At 37.9% G+C, this 19020-nt stretch overlaps 1 protein-coding gene across 3 annotated transcripts in view; it reads left to right on the forward strand.

Annotated features, from left to right (window-relative positions):
• Positions 1-10532: 10532 nt before the first annotated feature.
• The window catches only part of sulf2b (sulfatase 2b), a 165273-nt gene continuing 156785 nt past the window's right edge, over positions 10533-19020 (forward strand). For 2 of the 3 annotated variants that reach the window (XM_079587992.1, XM_079587990.1), the window contains exon 1: positions 16105-16557. The gene's annotated coding sequence lies outside the window, so the exon portion shown is untranslated. Of the gene's footprint in view, positions 10660-13323; positions 13477-14112; positions 14208-16104; positions 16558-19020 lie in introns of those variants that run through there. The other variant, XM_079587986.1, reaches the window with a different exon arrangement.

Below are 19020 nucleotides of genomic sequence, written 5' to 3' on the forward strand. Positions count from 1 at the left end.
TTGAGTTAATACAATGAAGAAGAATGTTTTAAATAAACAGAAACTCAAAATAGTATGTTATCTTCACACATTAGTTATCAAAGTGTATTCATGATCCTCTAACAACAAGCATGGTGTTCTTTGAAGTACCTTGGTGTACCATGTTAATACCATGGTCCATGAATATGGTTATTACACCATTTGTACCATAATACCACCTCTAGAATCTGTTCGCCTTTCCTCCATTTTTTGCTATTTTCTTGTTTGAGTCCATCAAGTTCCATTTTAACTTTAGTTTAAACACTTCTAAGTCTAAAGTTTAATAGTGCAACTGACAGGCGGTCTTGAGTATGCTGGCATCAGTCTGCTTCACTTCATAACTTTAATATCTGATGACACTTTCCCACAAATTTCATCATACTTTCAATATTCTCTCTTATACTCACACACTTTCTTTTTTATCTGTCATTCTTCCTCCCATCCATTTAAAATGCAGTCAAAAGAATGAAGCCGCATCCCCATGGATCAACAAAAAAGTGTGTTGTTTTGTCCTTGAGATGCCCACTTCAAATCCGTTACGTATGACAGTTACTTTCTGGAATACACCCATTCGGCAAAATGGCTAGCCGTTTGCTTTGCAATATTTGGATAAATAGCCCTCAAAAGAAGATGATTCATCCCTTGAGTAATGAAGGCATATGGTTTTTGACTGAATTAATGCATTATGATCCGTTTCAGAAAATGTTGGGTGGAAATACTGTGGTACAATGGATTCAATAATAGCGCTCTCACAATCTGGCCTTGTTAGTAGCATGTTTGTATTAATGCATGGGAGGGGATGCGATTACGGTCCGCCAAGCCTGCCAATAGAGTATTTAGCTGAGACGAAGAGTGGGTGCATGTCTGGCGGCAATACACAATTGTGCAATGAAATGCCGAGTATTTGGGTGACAGTAGCGGCAGCTTCCAGTGCCAGCGTTGGTTGGCATGGCAAATTGCATCACTGAGTCCATCAATTTTAGCTCCCATCTAACATTACAACCACTTAGTATAGTCACTCAGACCATTAGCGATTACACCCCAGTATAAAATTCACTTCCTCTATGGGTAAAGAGGTAATGTTTTATTCACTGTAGTGTTCAGACAAGTGGAAATGTAATGCTTTTCAAGGTTTCATGTCTGCATAACACTCTGATGAATTTAGTCTTAAGTGAAACACTTCTATTTCCTCCAAACTCCACAAGAATCAACATATGCTTCCCAGTCCACATATAACATCACTGTTTTATGTTGTAGGATCAGTGCAATTAGCATGACCAAAGACAAAATGACAGAATTAGAAACTGTAATGAGACCTTTGGAGGAATGATACAAAATGAACAACAAGTTTGTACTATAGGTAACTAGGGTTGGGATACAGTATGTTCACATTTTAACCGGTAACGGTACTGGTGCCGGTACCCAACGGTACCTTTTTGTGGTAATTTAGGCATGTTTACCTCAATAACTGTAAATAAACTAAGTCATTTGTACAGTAGAAGTGTTATTGACATTATGCCAAAGCTGCCTTGGTCGCTGTCAGCTATTGTCTGTGATGCTTGAATATTAATAAAAACAACCATTTTAGTAATTTTTTTTTTAATTATATGAAATGTTTTGTTTTCCACAAGTTCTGTGTTGTGAATGTTCTAGTAATCAAATGCCAAACATAAAGCCTTAAGTTAAATGATTTTTATATGAAATTAAACTTTTTTTGTCAAACAACATGCGGCACAACTGAGTTAATATTAGTGTTAGTATTATTATTAAATTGAGATATCTAAAATTCTACTGTACAACAGTAATATATTATCAAGTTAAACCAAACTTGTGTGTGTGTGTGTGGTAAATTAAACTGCGCGTCTGCGCCACTCATTCACACAGAGACACGAAGAACATGCAGGATTCGTATTTACTATATAGTCTTACTCTCGCGCACAGCGTTCTCAGGTACCGAAATTTGGCACCGATCGATTTAATGTGAATCTGTACTCGATAGTACTGACTTAATTCAGTCGGTGCCATTAAAAGTACAGAGTTCTGTACCCAACTCTATAGATAACCGAGGCCAGCTAGTAGAGAGCTGTGGAAGTAAACCTCACTCCCCTGGCCTCAAGTGGCGCACTAGTGAATTACCTTAGAGGCTGCGGTCTTTAGCCTCCTTGTTTGCGCGCCTGTCTTGCATGCCGGTGACACTTGTGAGAGCGATTGTGAGTAGCACCAGTTAGATTGGTCCCGGGACCCGGATGGGAGTGAGGTTTAGGGGGTGAGTGTAGCAACAGTTGCTGTGGGAATTCAACGTTTATGCAAATAGAAGAGCAACACGATCACGATGGGGCAAATACTAATGGAAGCACAGGAAATGATCAACCGCTTAAAATAGTAATAAACTGAGAAATTCTAATATTTCAGACAATCTGCTTATACCCTAATGACGGTTAGGTTTAGGGGTGAACATTCATGCTCAATTGTTTTATTTTTTAAAAATCTTACATTTTCAAATCTGCATCATGACTTCTGAATCTCATTGAAGATTGCAATTCGTAAAATAATCATGTTTTCCCGTGAGATCAGGTTTGAACGCCAACTAGAAACCAACAGTACAGCAACTGAAGTGCTGTCAGTTTGAAAAAACATATTGAATTAACTACTTTAACTTTGACAGCCCTTCATTGCAATGCTAAAAATTATGTTGGAGGTATGGTTGATGCGTATTAATAATGTGAATTTCAGTATCATCAAGATTAAATTCTACATGTTTGGTAATGCTGATTTTAGCTCTAAATCTTCAGGGAACTATTTACTGAATAACTAGGGGAATGATTCACGGAAAACAGTCGTTAACCTCTCTCTATTAAAAGGGGTCTGGAAACGTGACATTTAGAGTAAATCAACACTTATGGATATATAAATAAGAAATGAATAGAAAACAAACAAGTTGTGGGATAAATAATCACTCTTAAAGTTCATAGCCGGCTGTGTTTGCCACCTCAGGGTAACAGGCCCAATTAATATTTATTAATTAAAAGAACCCTGATGATTGCAGTTCTGTAACCGCAGGCTACACGCAAAAATATATGAATATGTGTGCGACCAAACAAGGCATCAATGCAGCCTAAATGCCTGCGACAGAAAATAAGCATTAAAAAGTGCAGTGGCTGTATAATTAATCATTATGATTTCCCTCAGGGATCTGTAATTCTAGGAACAGCATGTGTTAGTATGTGGTGTGCAGACAGGCTGTATTTCTTGTAGACGGCATTGCTGAACTTTCACTATTATTCTGCCAGTACATTATTTTGCTTCACATAAGGGTAATAAATATATTTTTTAGTGTATTTATATCTTGATGGAAACGGTCTTTCATCATATAAACAAAAATGATTTTATCAAACGTATTAGGCTATGTCATTTCACCTTGCTGGAGAAATCAGGTTAAATCTACTGACAGTGCTTCAGGAAAACCTTGTTTTTTCAGGTTGGTTGAAATGTTACCACATAAAATACATTTTCTAAGTTGAACTTTTTTTTCTTCTTCAGTGCAATCGCCAGACAAACCGAGATTTGCTCAGTGCTTATCCAGTCTGTCAGAGCGCAAGTCTTAGTCATTTTTCAAAACAACGTCCGTGCATTATTCATTATGATACATCTGCTTTTACTTTCTCTCTTCCAAACGTCTCTAAAAGAGCTAAAGGAGTTATCCGAGGACTAGTTTGGACAAAATTAGGACAACTGTTCCGCCCCTGCGCCCACTTCCAACGTCTTCCCATTTCACCCTCTCCATCTATCCCTCATTTGCATTGTGCTCTGTCCGGCGATGCCTCTCTCTGGGGGCCGGAGAGGGTTTCCATGGCGACTCAGTGGGTGTCTGAGCGTGAGGGTGGTCTGAAGGATGGCGACTTCCTCTTTCAGCTACATGACACGAGCACAAAAAGAACAGCTCTGAAAGAGAGGGTCGGGAAAAAAGGAGCAGAAAGGAGGTGAGGAGGGGCGGGCCATCAGGGGTCAGGAATAGGGGTCAGTGTAATTTGCACAGCGCTGCTTCTCTTTGATAAAGGGCGGTGAGAGGGAGCGTGGTTCATCTGTAGGGTTCCTGCCTGCCCGTGTGAGGGGAATATCCATCGCTCATTCAGGGCTTGTTGAAATACAAAGAAGCATCAGGAGAGTACAAAAGTAGAGGGAGAAAGTTACCCCAGGAGATAAACACAGATCTGCCTCTCTTATGGACCACAAATTCTCTATAGAGGTCTGGGGCTGGGTTCAGAAAACATTCTTAACTGCCATTTTCTTCTTATTTTCTAACTTAATAAAGTTAAGAGAATTTTGTATTCCAAAAAAGACATACAAATGTTTTCTAAAATAAAAGACTTTTCTAAAACAAAACCTAAGAAGAGATTGAATTCCTGTGAAAAACGTTCTTAAAAATCTTCGCAAATTACCTCTTAAAGTTAGGACAACTTTCAACTTGTCTTCAGTGTTGGGAAGGTTACTTTGGAAATGGAATAGGTTATGTAATTTAACTGATTACATGCGATTACTTTTCTAAATTTCTAATGAATTTGAATAATGAAACTGTTAATCATTTTCAAACCAGGCAGGGTTAACCTGCGAAATCAAACATTTATGCTAATTAAAAAAACAGCGCTGCAATTTCAAACAAGAGAACCAATCAAAAGCATCAGAATAGCATTGCTTTTCTAAACGGCCTTTAAATGGCAGGAGGCTTCGTGCACATCAAAAACAGGCAAAGCAACTAAATATTATCATTCAACATATCCTAGCTTTTTACAGAAATTATTCAGATGTCACCCCTTTTGTAATCGTTGACATTTTTATAAGTAACTAATTTAATTACACTTTTTTTTTCAGTAATTGTAACTTATTAGAGTTACATTTATTTTGTAATTAAACTGTTACGCCATTACATGTAACTGGTTACTCCCCAACACTGCTTGTCTTAAATCCATAAAGGTAAAATGTTTAATTTATTGGGATATTGGTAACACTATTTCGATAGTCCACGTTACACATTCTACTAACTATAAGTAACTTTGCAACTACATGTTAACTATCAGTCATTAGATTATTAGTAGACTCTGCTTAATATCTGCTAACAACACTTTATTTTGTTGGTCCCCCAACAGATATTCTACTGACTATAAGTAACTTGGCAACTACAAGTCAACTTATTCCCCTAACCCGAACCTTAACCATAACCTAACAGTCTACTGACAGTCTATTACACTCTATAATGACAGTTAGTTGAAAAAGTTACTTAGTGTAACAGTATGTGCACAAATAGGCTACTTTATGACATACTTTATCATAAAGTATTTGATTATACTTTACTACCAATGATTGATAATTTAAACATGGTTGACAGTCATGATTATGTGTGACATGACGCGTTTCTGGATTTGAAACCCTACATAAACAAGTCAAATAGAGTTATATTTATGACAATTGTCACCAATATTCAGCACTATAAGAGTGCTTCCTCTTGAGAGAGACCTTTTAAAATAACTATTAAAAATACAAGATGCATTAAAAAAGGCGATATGCCTTTATTATGATTATTACAGTAATCTGCACAAAGCGCAAAAAGACGGGGTGTTTCTCAGCGTCGATCAGCGAGTTCAAGAACCACCGTACAATAAGATAACACTAAACACTGTCATTTTCTTCATAAGGGAATAAAAATGTTCTTAAGAAAATATTTAACTACTTATACATTTTACAAGAATCACATTTAGGAACATTTATGACATTTCAGCCATGACAACTCTCGGTGTAGTTTGAAACGCAATATTTATTAAAGAGAAGTATTAATGTGAATGTAAATAGTTTTGGTTTTGGCATACTACATCTTCTACGCTGCTGCAGACTCTGCTAGACCAGAATAAAACAGAAAGAAAACTTGCTGCTGCTACAGAGCAAGTACGAAGACTTAAACTGACAGTAAAAGTGCTGCAGCAAATAGCAGATCTAGACAGGTGGTGCTGGGGGGGAGGAGGGTTAAGACAAGCACACAATGCAGTCTATGGCTACCTGGTCAGACCGGAATATAAAAGGCAAGCCTATAGGAAGAACTAAATATTTCTTTATCTCTTTCTTAAAAAAGATTGTCATAAATCTGTTTCTGGACCTTCATTTTTAAATAAAGTGCATTGTGGGAACGTTTTTTTCTCCCTCCAAACAGATACCAGCTTCTAGAGCATGAATGTGGAACATCGGACCCTGAGAGACATCCTACCACAATGTGAAAATCTTCTATTCTTAAAAATGCTCACAGGGACAGAAGCCAATGACAAAATTATAAATGGACTGCATTATTCTTAGTCTAACTTTACATACGCTTACATAAGAGAGCAGGTATTCAGATGCCCAGCGTCCACTCAAACTCTGTGGATCCACTGCAACTTTTTTCCTAAGTGCTTGATAATGTTTTTGAGTGCATTTACATTTATGAATAATTGATGGTGTGAGTGGTTCAGGAAAAGTGTGTTGGTTTACATAGTGTAAGCTACACATGTCAGGGAGCGAGCTTGTGTATAATGTAACAGGGAAATGTAAGTCAGAGTTACTGCATTACTGTAGTCCTGCTTACCTCTGTATCATTTCATATGATACTGATTCTTACGCACACACACACACACACACACACACGCACTGTACAGTACGTATCCCTTGTCTGCGGGTCTGATCCTAAACGCTGTCGCTGCCTTCCTAACTATCAAGGTACTTCATAGGTAACCGCATTGGAACGCTCTACAAAGGCTGCACAAATCTAGCATTATAATGAGAGACATGACCAAATTAATTTTAATTGAGATTATATTAGCATGTGGCTAATTGAATTATATTTAGCCTAAAGTATATATCATATTATATATATATAACATTTTTTATTTATTCCTGTGATCAAAGCTGAATTTTCAGCATCATTACTGCAGTCTTCAGTGTCACATGATCCTTCGGAAATCATTATAATATACTGATTTGATGCCCAGGAAACATTTCTGACTATTATCAATGTTGAAAACAGTTGTGCTGTTTAATATTTTTGCGGATTTTTTTTTTCTTCAGGATCCTTTGTTGAATAGAAAGTTAAAAAGCACAGCATTTATTTGAGATAGAAATACTTTGTAAGATTATAAATGTTTTTACTGCCACTTTCGATCAATTTAACGTGTCCTTGCTCAATAAAAGTATTCGATTCTTTACAAAACTTTCCCAAACAGTAGTGTATAGTAAGAGGCAGTCTATTTTTATTATTTCAATAGAGTATGACATTAGCATGCTGCTAAGCTAATGGCAATAAATAGGTTACATACAGCTGCACAAACAAGTTGTATTAGGTGAAATCTTTTTTTGTAATCCATTTTTATTTACATCAAACTATTTGTATTGATACTTTTCAGTATGTAATAAACGTAATGTTTATTTATAATAAATGTATTGTTTCATCCGCCCCCTTGGATTTATTTTTTCACTAGCTATCTTGGGACTGACTTTACTACAAAGGATACAGTAAGCAATGCTGCCATATAATTTGGCTAAAAGTAGGTATCTTAGGAGGCAGAATGATCAACTTGCCTACTTTTTGGAACGTGCTTCAAGTGAGTTAATGCATTAAAATGTTGCCTAAGAAGGCACTTGAGGTTTTGAAACACAGCATGCGTCTGTTCATACTGCTCCAGTCTCAGTGGCAGCATTATCCTTCATCCTTGTCTCTCAGTCAAAAAACACATCAAATTTCAGCCAACAATTTCCACATTTGACTTTTTTTGCGACTAATAAACCGACTTCCTCCTGTCTGAGGGGCGTTTGAGGCGCTCTGAGGTCACATAATTAAAGGAGAGCGCGTGGGCTCGCTCTTTGTGTCTGGATGCTTATTTGAGGGAACGGAACAGGAACTTAGGATTCATTTGTTTGGAACTCCGAGTACATCTATAATAGAGTGTTGGGATTGACTTATATATACACACCGTTCTCTTTTCCAGTCCTCTCTACTCCATCATCTCACTTCACCCGTGTCTTCATATTCATACATATCTGCCTCATTATTTTCTCTCTCCCTTCTTTTTCTCTGACGTGGTCATGGTGACTTTCTCAATGTCAGTTACACAACAGTGAAGAAGAAGGTAGAGGCAATTTTTATGACAGCTCCACCTTATTAACCTTCTCAAGTCTGAGCAGGGTGTGTGTCATTCAACACTCTCTGTTTCACTTTCTGAGACAGTTGGCCTTGGTTAACAGGTACAGACAGATCGCTGGGAGACGTTTGTCACCGTTCTGTCCTTTTTCACTTGCATTTTACAGTAAAGCCGAGTTTATCTCTGCCGAACTTATTCTCAGAAGCTCACCACAGCGCAGGTTCCCAGCATATCACTGACGCAAATTATTCGCGGTTTCCTGCCCGAGGAAGAAATCTTGTTCTATGGGGTCACGTTTGAAGTTACATTTTCCTGTCTCTCTCTCTCATATGCATTTTCCTATCCTTTAGTTATTTTAATGTCACATCTCAAAGGCATTCAGCTGATTTCATCCCTCATGACATTCAGTGTGTATAGCTGCCAAAAGTGCTCCCCTGTGGCAGAAGGCGTCAAACGTGGACTGAAGGGTGTGCCGAAGATGCTGTATTATATTTAGGTTGATCCTGGCAGCTGTTAGGATTAAATTTCTGCTCTGAGTCTTGGCATGTTTATGGGCAAATTCTTCAAATAATTTAGCCATAAGGGAAAGATGATAACACGATTATGCAAAAATAATAAATGAATAACTAATAAATAATAAATAAATAAATATTATTATTTTCATTTCAGTTTACTCATATACTAGAGGGAATAAAAAAAAAATGTTTACATTTTTTTTTTATTAAATATGTTTTATATTGGTAACACTATTTGTTATCATTAGTTAAGTACTTTTATTTAACTAACAATGAAAAATACGTCTAAAGCATTTAACAAACTTAGTTCCTTTCTAATTTCTAATACATTATTAAAATCAATATTTTATGACTTGAGCTGACATGAACTAACATTGAATGTTGCATTTTTATTAACTAACGTTAATAAAGATTATTAAATAACAAATGTAATGCTAATTGTTAATGTTAGTCTTGAGAATGTCGGTAACCATCTGACGGCACCCATTGACTTGAAGAAAAATACTATGGAAGTCAATGGGTGCCGTCAACTGTCTGGTTACTGACATTCTTTAAAATATCTTCTTTTCTGTTCAGCAGAAGAAAGAAACTCATACAGGTTTGGGACAACTTGAGGGTGATTAAATGATGACAGAATTTTCATTTTTGGGTGAACTATCCCTTTAACTGCTTTCACCTGAGGGTTCAGCATTATAGCGTTTTTGGTAGTAATTTGTAAGGGATTTTGTATAATTATAATTCATCCGTGTAGATGCAGTTGATAGGAGTGGCAGAGCTCAAGCCTGAAGCTACTGGGGCAGAACCTGCTCTGTTTGACCGTGCTGATAACGAATAATGAATATTATGATTAGCCTTTGGTTCAGCCTAAACACACACACAGTCAAAAAGTGATTACAAAAGCCGCTGCATTGGAACAGAAAATGAGGTAATAACCGAGAGTGATAGAGATAGCAGTTGTTCTCAACCAGCAGTTTCTTCTCAACCAGGGAGCCGGGGCCATAAGGGCCTCAGCAATCCTCCAGGGGGGGCCCATAAGTCTTAAAATTATGTAAATTGTTATATTAATGAATTAAAATGCTACAAAATAATAAAATAATTCATCATTAATGATTAGTATCAGACAGTATGCGATTTCAGACATAGCTTGAGTCTTTATGAGTGATTAATTTAATCATTCATTCAACATAGCCTACTATTCATTCTAGAAAAAAAATCTCCATGTTGCTCGATATGTTAATTTAGCTGTGGCTTTGTTTGAACATATTTTCGTTGGCAAAGCAAAAATTGGCAAAATACTAAGTCTGGCAAAATTGTGTTTAAAATGTAAGTACAATATTAATGTCTTGCATAAAAATAACAAAACAACAGCTTTTCAGTCTTTTGTTTACATCACAGTCTAGCAAAAGCATGAATTTCTACTTAGTAACTACCTGTCGGTGGAGATAGTTTGAGCTGGTTCATAAAAATGTTTTGTTTTGAGTTTCACTGCAACACTAAACTTGAACTGTTTACCTATAAACGTCGTCTTCGACAGGCAGCGCGCCGCGTCTGTGAATCACTCAGCGGCTCGTCGTCCGTGTCAGTTTGACAACAACAGTGGACCACTCTGATGAAGAAGTTAGGGAAGGACAGGATTCGCGACCGATGGTTTAAGCAACTGTGTGTCATTTGCCGAATATTTTTGTCTTATTTAATATTAGTTCACACTCGCAGCACGTGTCTCATAGCGCGTCGACGCTGCACTTTTTACTAAGCGCTAGCCTACGTCTCGCGTTTTTAAACGTATGAACGCGTTGATGCCTTCACGTGCTATCGCAATTATCGTGTTCCCTTACAGAGTGCACATGGATGCACTCTCAAGTCGTATTTGCCAGTTCGGAATAATTTTGATAGGCCTGGACCCGTTCCGAAACTGGGCGGGCCACAAACAAAAGGCGGAGAGGGGTGAACGATTAGCTGCTGTTTGAATGGTAACGTTATTCTTTATTCGTTTTTTTCCCCACAACAGCTCTTCGCCTTGTCTTGTCCGACCTTAAATAGTGCATATGTACAATAATAATAATTTGTTGTAGTTGTAATTTGTGTAGCCTAGCCTATACACAGCAAAAATAGCATGTATTTGACAAAAATTCCAGAAGTGAGGTGAATATTGTGGTTCTCAATGATGGGACATGTAATTTGGCTTTAAAGGAGAACTCCGGCGCAAAATGAACCTTTGGTCTAATTACACATTGTTACCTAGTCAACCGTTATCTGAGATTTGTTTTCATGATTATCGAATGTAAATAGTTGTATCTCTAAAAACAGTTTAGCCTATAACGCTAGTATAACGCTAGTATATTGGGCATAGAGTAATGACAAATAAAAATCGCTTGTTAATACCACTAACAAGGCTCAAAATAGCCCCACACTAACACGGCAGCATAATGAGGGTCCCTACCTTCAAACCGAAGCATTGAGAACTGTGTAAGTGTCCAGACAGTTTAATAAGAAGATATTTTATACATACAGTCAACTTCACGAATACAAGCAGAAGCCATCTTTGAAAAACAGACTCGATCAATCGATCTACGAACCACCGATCCAAATGCGCTGAACTGTGTAGAATCTCATATGGTCCAGCGCATCGGATCGGTGGTTCGTAGATCGATTGATAGAGTCTGTTTTTCAAAGATGGATTCTGCTTGTATTCGTGAAGTTGACTGTATGTATAAAATATCTTCTTATTAAACTGTCTGGACACTTACACAGTTCTCAATGCTTCGGTTTGAAGGTAGGGACCCTCATTATGCTGCCGTGTTAGTGTGGGGCTATTTTGAGCCTTGTTAGTGGTATTAACAAGCGATTTTTATTTGTCATTACTCTATGCCCAACAGTGTTGGTCAAGTTACTTGAAAATAGTAATTAGTTACTGATTACTGATTACTTCTCCAAGAAAGTAATCCAGTTACTTTACTGATTACTTATTTTCAAAAGTAATTAGTTACTTTACTAGTTACTTTACTAGTTACTTAAAAACATGATGCACGACCTGAATATGCTATAAAAGCAGACCTTTCAGCCTAATTCTATTCTTTCTGCATATTCCATCATCTAAAATTGAATCAAATTAAACATTCTCTTTTTTAAAACTTGTTTAATTAGCTTCAATATTTTAACTTTATGCACATTGCATCAACCAAAAATTTAATTAAATGCAACAGTCTCAGACTTGAAGAAAAATGTTGAACATTTAACCAATTTCTGCAGTCCACCATATTTTAACGAAATACACAAAGTCCTTCTTCTGTTAACTTATATTTCTGCATATTCCAGCATATAAAATGCAAATATTTTTTTGTAAAATCCTCTATTCGATTAGATTCAAATAAAATACAGCAATAAACTAATTAAAATGAAAGTCTCTCATGACTGTATTCCAAATTATTAACAGTTACGTCTTTTAACATTAAAGAGCAGATTCGTTTTGTTTTTGTAAATCGTCAGACATGTTTTTACCATTTCATTGAGTTTTCCTTTGTAGAAAGCTTTTGTTTAAAGTGAATTTCGTTTTGTATAAATTGTATCTTAATTTTAATAAATATTGCATCAACCAATTGCATGTATTTAATAAATAAAAAGCAAATATAGCAGACAATATAATAACCGTGACATTGAGGCGGTAGCGCGCCGCGTTCACTTGCATTGCATTGTTAAAAGCCTTTCTTTAAAGTGAATTTCGTTTTGTATAAATTCAATTCTTTTTGTATCTTATTTTAATAAATGTTTCATCAACCATTTGCATGTATTTAACAAATACAAGGCAAATATAGCAGACAATAACCGTGACATGGAGGAGCCGGCGCGCCACGTTCACTTTCACTTTCATTGTTAACTAGAGCGCGCACCTCATAAATGAATGAAACTCAGCGTAGGCCGATGTCTCATACATTAGCATTAAATATCTTTGCTGCATCCTTTCTAGAACAGACACGGGCTTTCTCGCGGCTCGCATCAGCATTTACGGATGATGAGTTTTGTGATGCGGTTGCGGATTAAATAAATAATACCCCATTCGCGCAGCTCTATCGATAACAACATTGAACACTAGGCTACACAAATAGTATTTTTTTATTTTATTTAGGCGATTAATTTTCCATAGTGACATAGGAGGTGCCGGATCCAATAAAAAAGGTTCAGTATCCAACGTCGGGCGTGTTCCGGCTCAAATTAAGCCACGACTCACGAGACAGTCTAACGAAACAAAATCACAGTAACGCAGTAACGCAGTAACGCAGCCTCCTTACGGGGAAGTAACAGTAATCTAATTACTGTTTTTGCAATTGTAATCCCTTACTTTACTCGTTACTTGAAAAAAGTAATGGGATTACAGTAACGCGTTACTTCTAACGCGTTACTGCCCATCACTGATGCCCAATATACTAGCGTTATACTAGCGTTATAGGCTAAACTGTTTTTAGAGATAAAACTATTTACATTCGATAATCATGAAAACAAATCTCAGATAACGGTTGACTAGGTAACAATGTGTAATTAGACCAAAGGTTCATTTTGCGCTGGAGTTCTCCTTTAATAAGATTTTCCCAATTTATAGGCAAGAATAAACAGGTCCTACATGGTTCCTCTTCTTTCAGACAACAAATCAATTGAATGCAAGCTGGTAATGACGACTTCAGAAGTGAGAAGGAAATTTCCGGTGTGAAGGCAGCATTAGTCCTAAATTCTAGGATGGAATAAAGGATTATCACCCGAAACATGTGCATTTGTGGGTATGGTTGTCTTGCAAGGTAAGTGTGCATAACACCACTTAAATACTGCAATCCAGATGAGATGTCTCTCCTAAATGTGAATGGATCTAATCTGGATTACAAAGGCACCTTCTGGAGAGAGTATGTAAAGTTCAAGCCATGATCCAGTTCCCCTCGCATGACATATAAACAGCTCTAGCGACCTCTATGAAAAGACCAAGATTAAATTTAATCCATCCTGACCATTAGACTGAGAGTAGGATTGGTTATGGAGCAAATTCTGATCTTTAACATATAGCCTAATCCCCTCGCTGTGTGCTCTTCACTACACCACACTGTGTGGGAAAGCCTAGGTGGTGTTTTTTCCAAATGAATAAACTTGAAAGCAAGCACCAGGGCATTCGTCAGCTTCCTGACACTCAGACAGTGATAGATAAATGCAACCTTTAACTTCTGATGCCTCAGCAAGAGGAAGAGGAAAAAGAGGTAGGCACTTTTCTCTATTACCAAGAAAGAATAGGAGAGAGAGAGAGAGAGAGAGAGAGAGGCAACTTTACTTTGATATGGAAACTATTTTTCTAGCCCTTCCTCCCTCCCATGCCTTTATCTGCCCTATTCTCCCTTCATCATCCTCTTATTTTCTTTTCTGCTTTTTATTTTATTTTTTTATTACAGTGCATTCACATTCCAACCTTGAAGTTTCCTGGGAGAGGAAAGTTCTCTTTAAAGTGCCTTCGGATGCTGCTTTTTCACCTGTCCAATGACTCACAGTAGGTCAGCTTACAGAAAGTGCACACACACACACACACACACACACACACACACACACACACACACACACACACACACACACTATTATTTCACTATTATTCTAAACTTTTGACTGGTAGTACATTACGTGGTGCCTAGAGTATACCTAAATTGGTGCAACTTTTTAAGGACTTAGACTTCTTTATTGTCACTGTAACAGAGTCACAATGAAATTCTCTGTGATACAATCCAGTTTGCAGCATATAAAAACAACAAATCCGACAAACATTAAAATGACAAATGAGCTATCAGGAGAGATGAGCTATCACTTTTCTAAGTAATCACAGACACTAGAATATCATTGATGGCCTTTTAGGCCAGTAAGTATCGCCTAGCAACAACTGAGCACCTTAGCAACACCATTTCAACAGCCTGGCAACTGCTCACAAGCCCCAAACATCATGTAGGCTATAGGTTTGCAGGGGCAAGCACTACTTGCATTTTCTTCAGTAAATGTAAAAATCAAGTTTCTTACTCCCGTTTCCCTTGATAACTGAAATCCTTGAGTTCTATTCTGGTCTTAGTTAAATCTGTTACATGAGGCCTTGGAGGCGGTGGATAACCTTACGGGTTCACCATGTACCATTTATATCATTCTCATAGAACATTCTCTCTCGCCTCGCCGTTCTCAGGAATAGAAGGCGGAGGAATGGAAAAATCGACACAGGCATAAAACATAAAACATCATTGCACTAGCTCAGAGATATTTTCTTACTCGGGAGTGTCATGCACCTAGAGTATGTTTTTTTGTATTTTTTTTTGAGGGGACATAATCTACACTACCACCAGTCAAAAGTTTGGGCTTTTTAAAATTTTAATTCAAACTTATATCCAACAAGGACTCATTAATTTGATTAAAAGTGTCTGTAAAGACAATTTAATTTAATGTAAGATATTTCAATTTCAAATGAATGCTGTTCCTTTGAACTTTCGATTCAATTCTAAAAAAAAAGTTTACACAAAAATATGAAACAGCACAACTGTTTTCACCATTTATAATACTAATAAATGTTTCTTGAGCATCAACTCATTATTATACTGATTTCCTAAAGGATCATGTGACACTGAAGACTGGAGTAAGGATGCTGAAAATGCAGCTTTGATCACAGGAATAAATGACATTTTAAAACATTAAAATAGAAAACGGTTATTTTAAATTGTAATAATATTTCACAATTTTACAGTTTTTGATTTAAATAAATTCAGCCTTGGTGAGCATAAGAGACTTCTTTCAAAAACAATAAAATAATCTTACCGAAAACCGACCCAAAACCTTATTTTCCCACATAAGACATGACCAAAGAATGTTTTTAAGACATCAGTTTGTTACTTAAGTGTAAAAGGTGTTAGTTTAGTGGTACAATTTGTATATGCCTGTGACCCATGTTTAAATTAAGACCACACGTATCTGTTTTTAAAAATAAATAAGAATTAATAAAAAAACGGTTAATTATTATTTTTTATTATAAAGGTTAAAAGAAATTGGCAGTTGCCTTAAATATCCCCCTTGGCTCAGTAACTGAAAGGACATGTTTGAATGTGTTGTCTGTCCTAATCTCTTCTGTCTGTACCAATAGCAGTCGGACTCATAATAAGTGTGTGTGTTTGAAGCTGCCCGTGAAGCGCTGCTCCTCTGGCTAACTCGCACTATTAAGCCCAGAAGGTAGAAGCCACATGAATAAGCATGAACACTGCACACTGAAGCCAAGCTTTCCCCTTTCACTCACTCTGTCCGCAAGCTCCGCCTGTGCTGCCCTTTGTGAGTGTTTGTGTGTTCAGATTGGGTACCAGCTCTCTTTCTCGGTATCTCTCTCTCTTTGCCTCCCCCTTCTCCTCCTCCTCTTCCCTCGGTCGCTCAGTGATTGAGGGAGAATGTGAGTAAAGCAAAAGAGGCAGGCGTGTTTTAACAGATGGCTCTTGCTGTCCCGATTCAGCCAGCTCACTGCCTCTGGTACAGCTTGAACGGAGAGAGAGAGAGAAAGAGAGAGAGCGTGCGCAAGGTAGTTCAGGAAATTGAAACCGCTTCAGTTCGATCTTTTCTTTTTTTTCCTCGTCTCTTTTAAAACTTTCCTCCCAGCCTCTCTCGCTCTCACTTCTGTGTTGACAGACACTTGAAAGTTTGACAAACTTTTCGGCAATGCAGTGACCACAGTGCAACAGGCTGCAGGAAGACAGATTTCAGGACAGAAGAGTCCCCCCCCCTCCCCTTCTAAATCCCTCCCAAGCCAGTCCGGCTTGCTGTTTTGGGGTCTCCGCCGCAGGACAGAAGGGGACAAACTGCCACCTGCCTCCCCTGCAGCTGTGTGTGAGGTAGGCTTCTCTGACATGCCCTATTTTCTCTCTCTCTCTCTCTCTCTCTCTCTCTCTCTCTCTCTCTCTCTCTCTCTCTCTCTCTCTCTCTCTCATTGCTCGACTGATGTAACCGCACACTGGGAGTTCTAGCGCAGCGATCTGACGTTCCACAGTTGCGATTACAGGTTTCCCTCCCTCTTTCCCTCTCTGTTCGCCCTTCACTTTTGCACTCTTAAAGGAGCAGTTTGCATGTTGCCTAGGCTTGTGTTACTTACTGGGCATACATACATACAGCGCATGTGTCATTTTTCTACGTGGGGGCGCATGGGTGTTGTTGTTATTATTAGTTCACTGACAGACTGATTGACTGACTGCAGTGTTACTGAAAGAAAGGGAGGGTCAGAGTTACACCCTGTTGCCTCGACAGACATGCTCGTGTGTCAAACAGAGGAAACCTGCTGATGATAGGGTTGAGACGTCCTGAGATCTCCAAAGGCTTACATGCTCTTTTACGCTTTATATGTCAACTGCATACTGCACAAAATAACTAATTTCAGTCAAAGGTTTGGACACAGATACTCATTCTTTATTTTAGATTAATAGTAAAGTCATCAAAAATTGTGAAATAGTACAAATGAAAGGATGGAAATGATTTGGTGACCAAAAATGTTTAAAGAAATCGTATGCTTAAGCTCCTTGAAAGCACCTTTGGTCTAAATTCTGACTCTACACTCCGGACATCCTCTCAACCAACTTCATGAGGTGCATCTTGGGATGCTTTTCAAATGCATGCTGGGCACTTATTGGCTGCTCATTATCCACTCCAACTTGGCAATTCATTATTTGTTTTAAATTACAATAATTTCACAGTGTCCAAACTTTTTGATTGGAAGTGTTTTAATTATTACAAAAAATATTAATAATTAAAAGTATATATTTTACCATAGCTGCGTTTCCACCTAAATTACCCAGAACAATTTGTCCCAGGAACTTTTTTCCCCCCGGACCTGTTGCTGTCTGGTTTAAAGTAACGTGAAGATTAGGCAAATTAGTCAGATGACATAGGACATTCCAGTTCCCGCTAGATTTTGTCCTCTGCATATAAGCTTAATAAAGCCTGGACCTCGTCTTTGGTCCATCAGTCTTTTTTTTTTTTTTTTAGAATTTAAAAAATGGTGGTTGAAATAAAATGCTGCGTGGAGTCAACCAATCAAAATGCTGCGTGAACTCAACCAATCAGCTTGTTTAGCGCCCAAGTCCCACCCCCGAAAGTTCCTGAAATTTTAAAAAGTACCTCGCGAACAGGGACTTTCTGAGGGGACCATTTTTACCAGGAACTTCATTTGGATCCTGGTTCCTGCGGTCTAAACACACCGAGTACCACCCCAGAGTGTCTAGTTCCTGGGGAAACTTCCTGTGGTGGAAACATGATATGTTATTAAATAAAATTTACAATTCTTACAAATAAATACAAATTTTAGCGCCAGCGCAAACCCTCTTTTGGTGTCAAAAAGAATACTGTCAGGATTTACTAAAGACACGCAGTGAAAACATTAGCACTGAAAATGCGTGGACAGGGTTATTTCTGCGGCTGACCTTATTGCATATACATTTGTAGGAGTTTCTAGCCTGGGAAAACCCTGACGAACTTCCGTCAAATTTCGGATTTGCTCTGCAAGTCTGTCTGGCCAAGAGCCCATTCAAGCCCATTTTAAATTTTTCCAAATCGAGGCACCAATCACAAACGTTGAGGCGGGCTTTACACGATGACGACCGCTCTGATTGGTTTTAGGTCTATCAAATCACGCCCAGAGGCATTTGAGTTTTGGGAATGGACTGTGAATTAACCTTCCCCAGACCCACTCTCAGTTACAACTGAGAAGGGTCTGGTGTCAACCAGGCTAAGGAGTTTCCCTTTCAGGTGCAACATGTATCTGAGTAGATTATTTAAATGAATCACGCAAGGGGATTTACTACATTTTGTGCTTGTTAATGTACTGGGATTTGTGCCATTATTTACCCCCCCCCCCCCCCCCCCCCATTATGTTTCTGTGTTGCTAGTAGTCACCCCACAACTGATTATCAGCGGCTTTGCTGGTTTGCGACCCTACGCTAATTTGCGCTGCTCTTGGTAGATTGTGTTGGTCATACTGGAAATGATCCTTGTGTTCTTTAATTTGCACGTCGTCAGTAGATCACGCGCAGAACTTCCCACTCCCATCGGCGCTGTTATGGAGTTATGCTCATGCACTAAATTTGCCCTGTTTGATAAATCTGGCCCTTGATGTATTTAAGTGTAAGTGTTTTAGTCATTGTGATTTTTAATTGTACATTATTGTAATTTAACTATTTATGAGATTTTCATCAACTCATGAACACTCTGTGGGAAACCCTTCATTTAACTGAATCAAAGCAATCATTTGAGTTTGAGAATAATATGCTAACTCTCTGACAATTTCTAACCTTTTTTAATAAGTATCA

The sequence above is a fragment of the Phoxinus phoxinus genome (assembly GCF_949152265.1).
Source record: "Phoxinus phoxinus genome assembly, chromosome: 18".
NCBI lineage: Eukaryota > Metazoa > Chordata > Actinopteri > Cypriniformes > Leuciscidae > Phoxinus > Phoxinus phoxinus.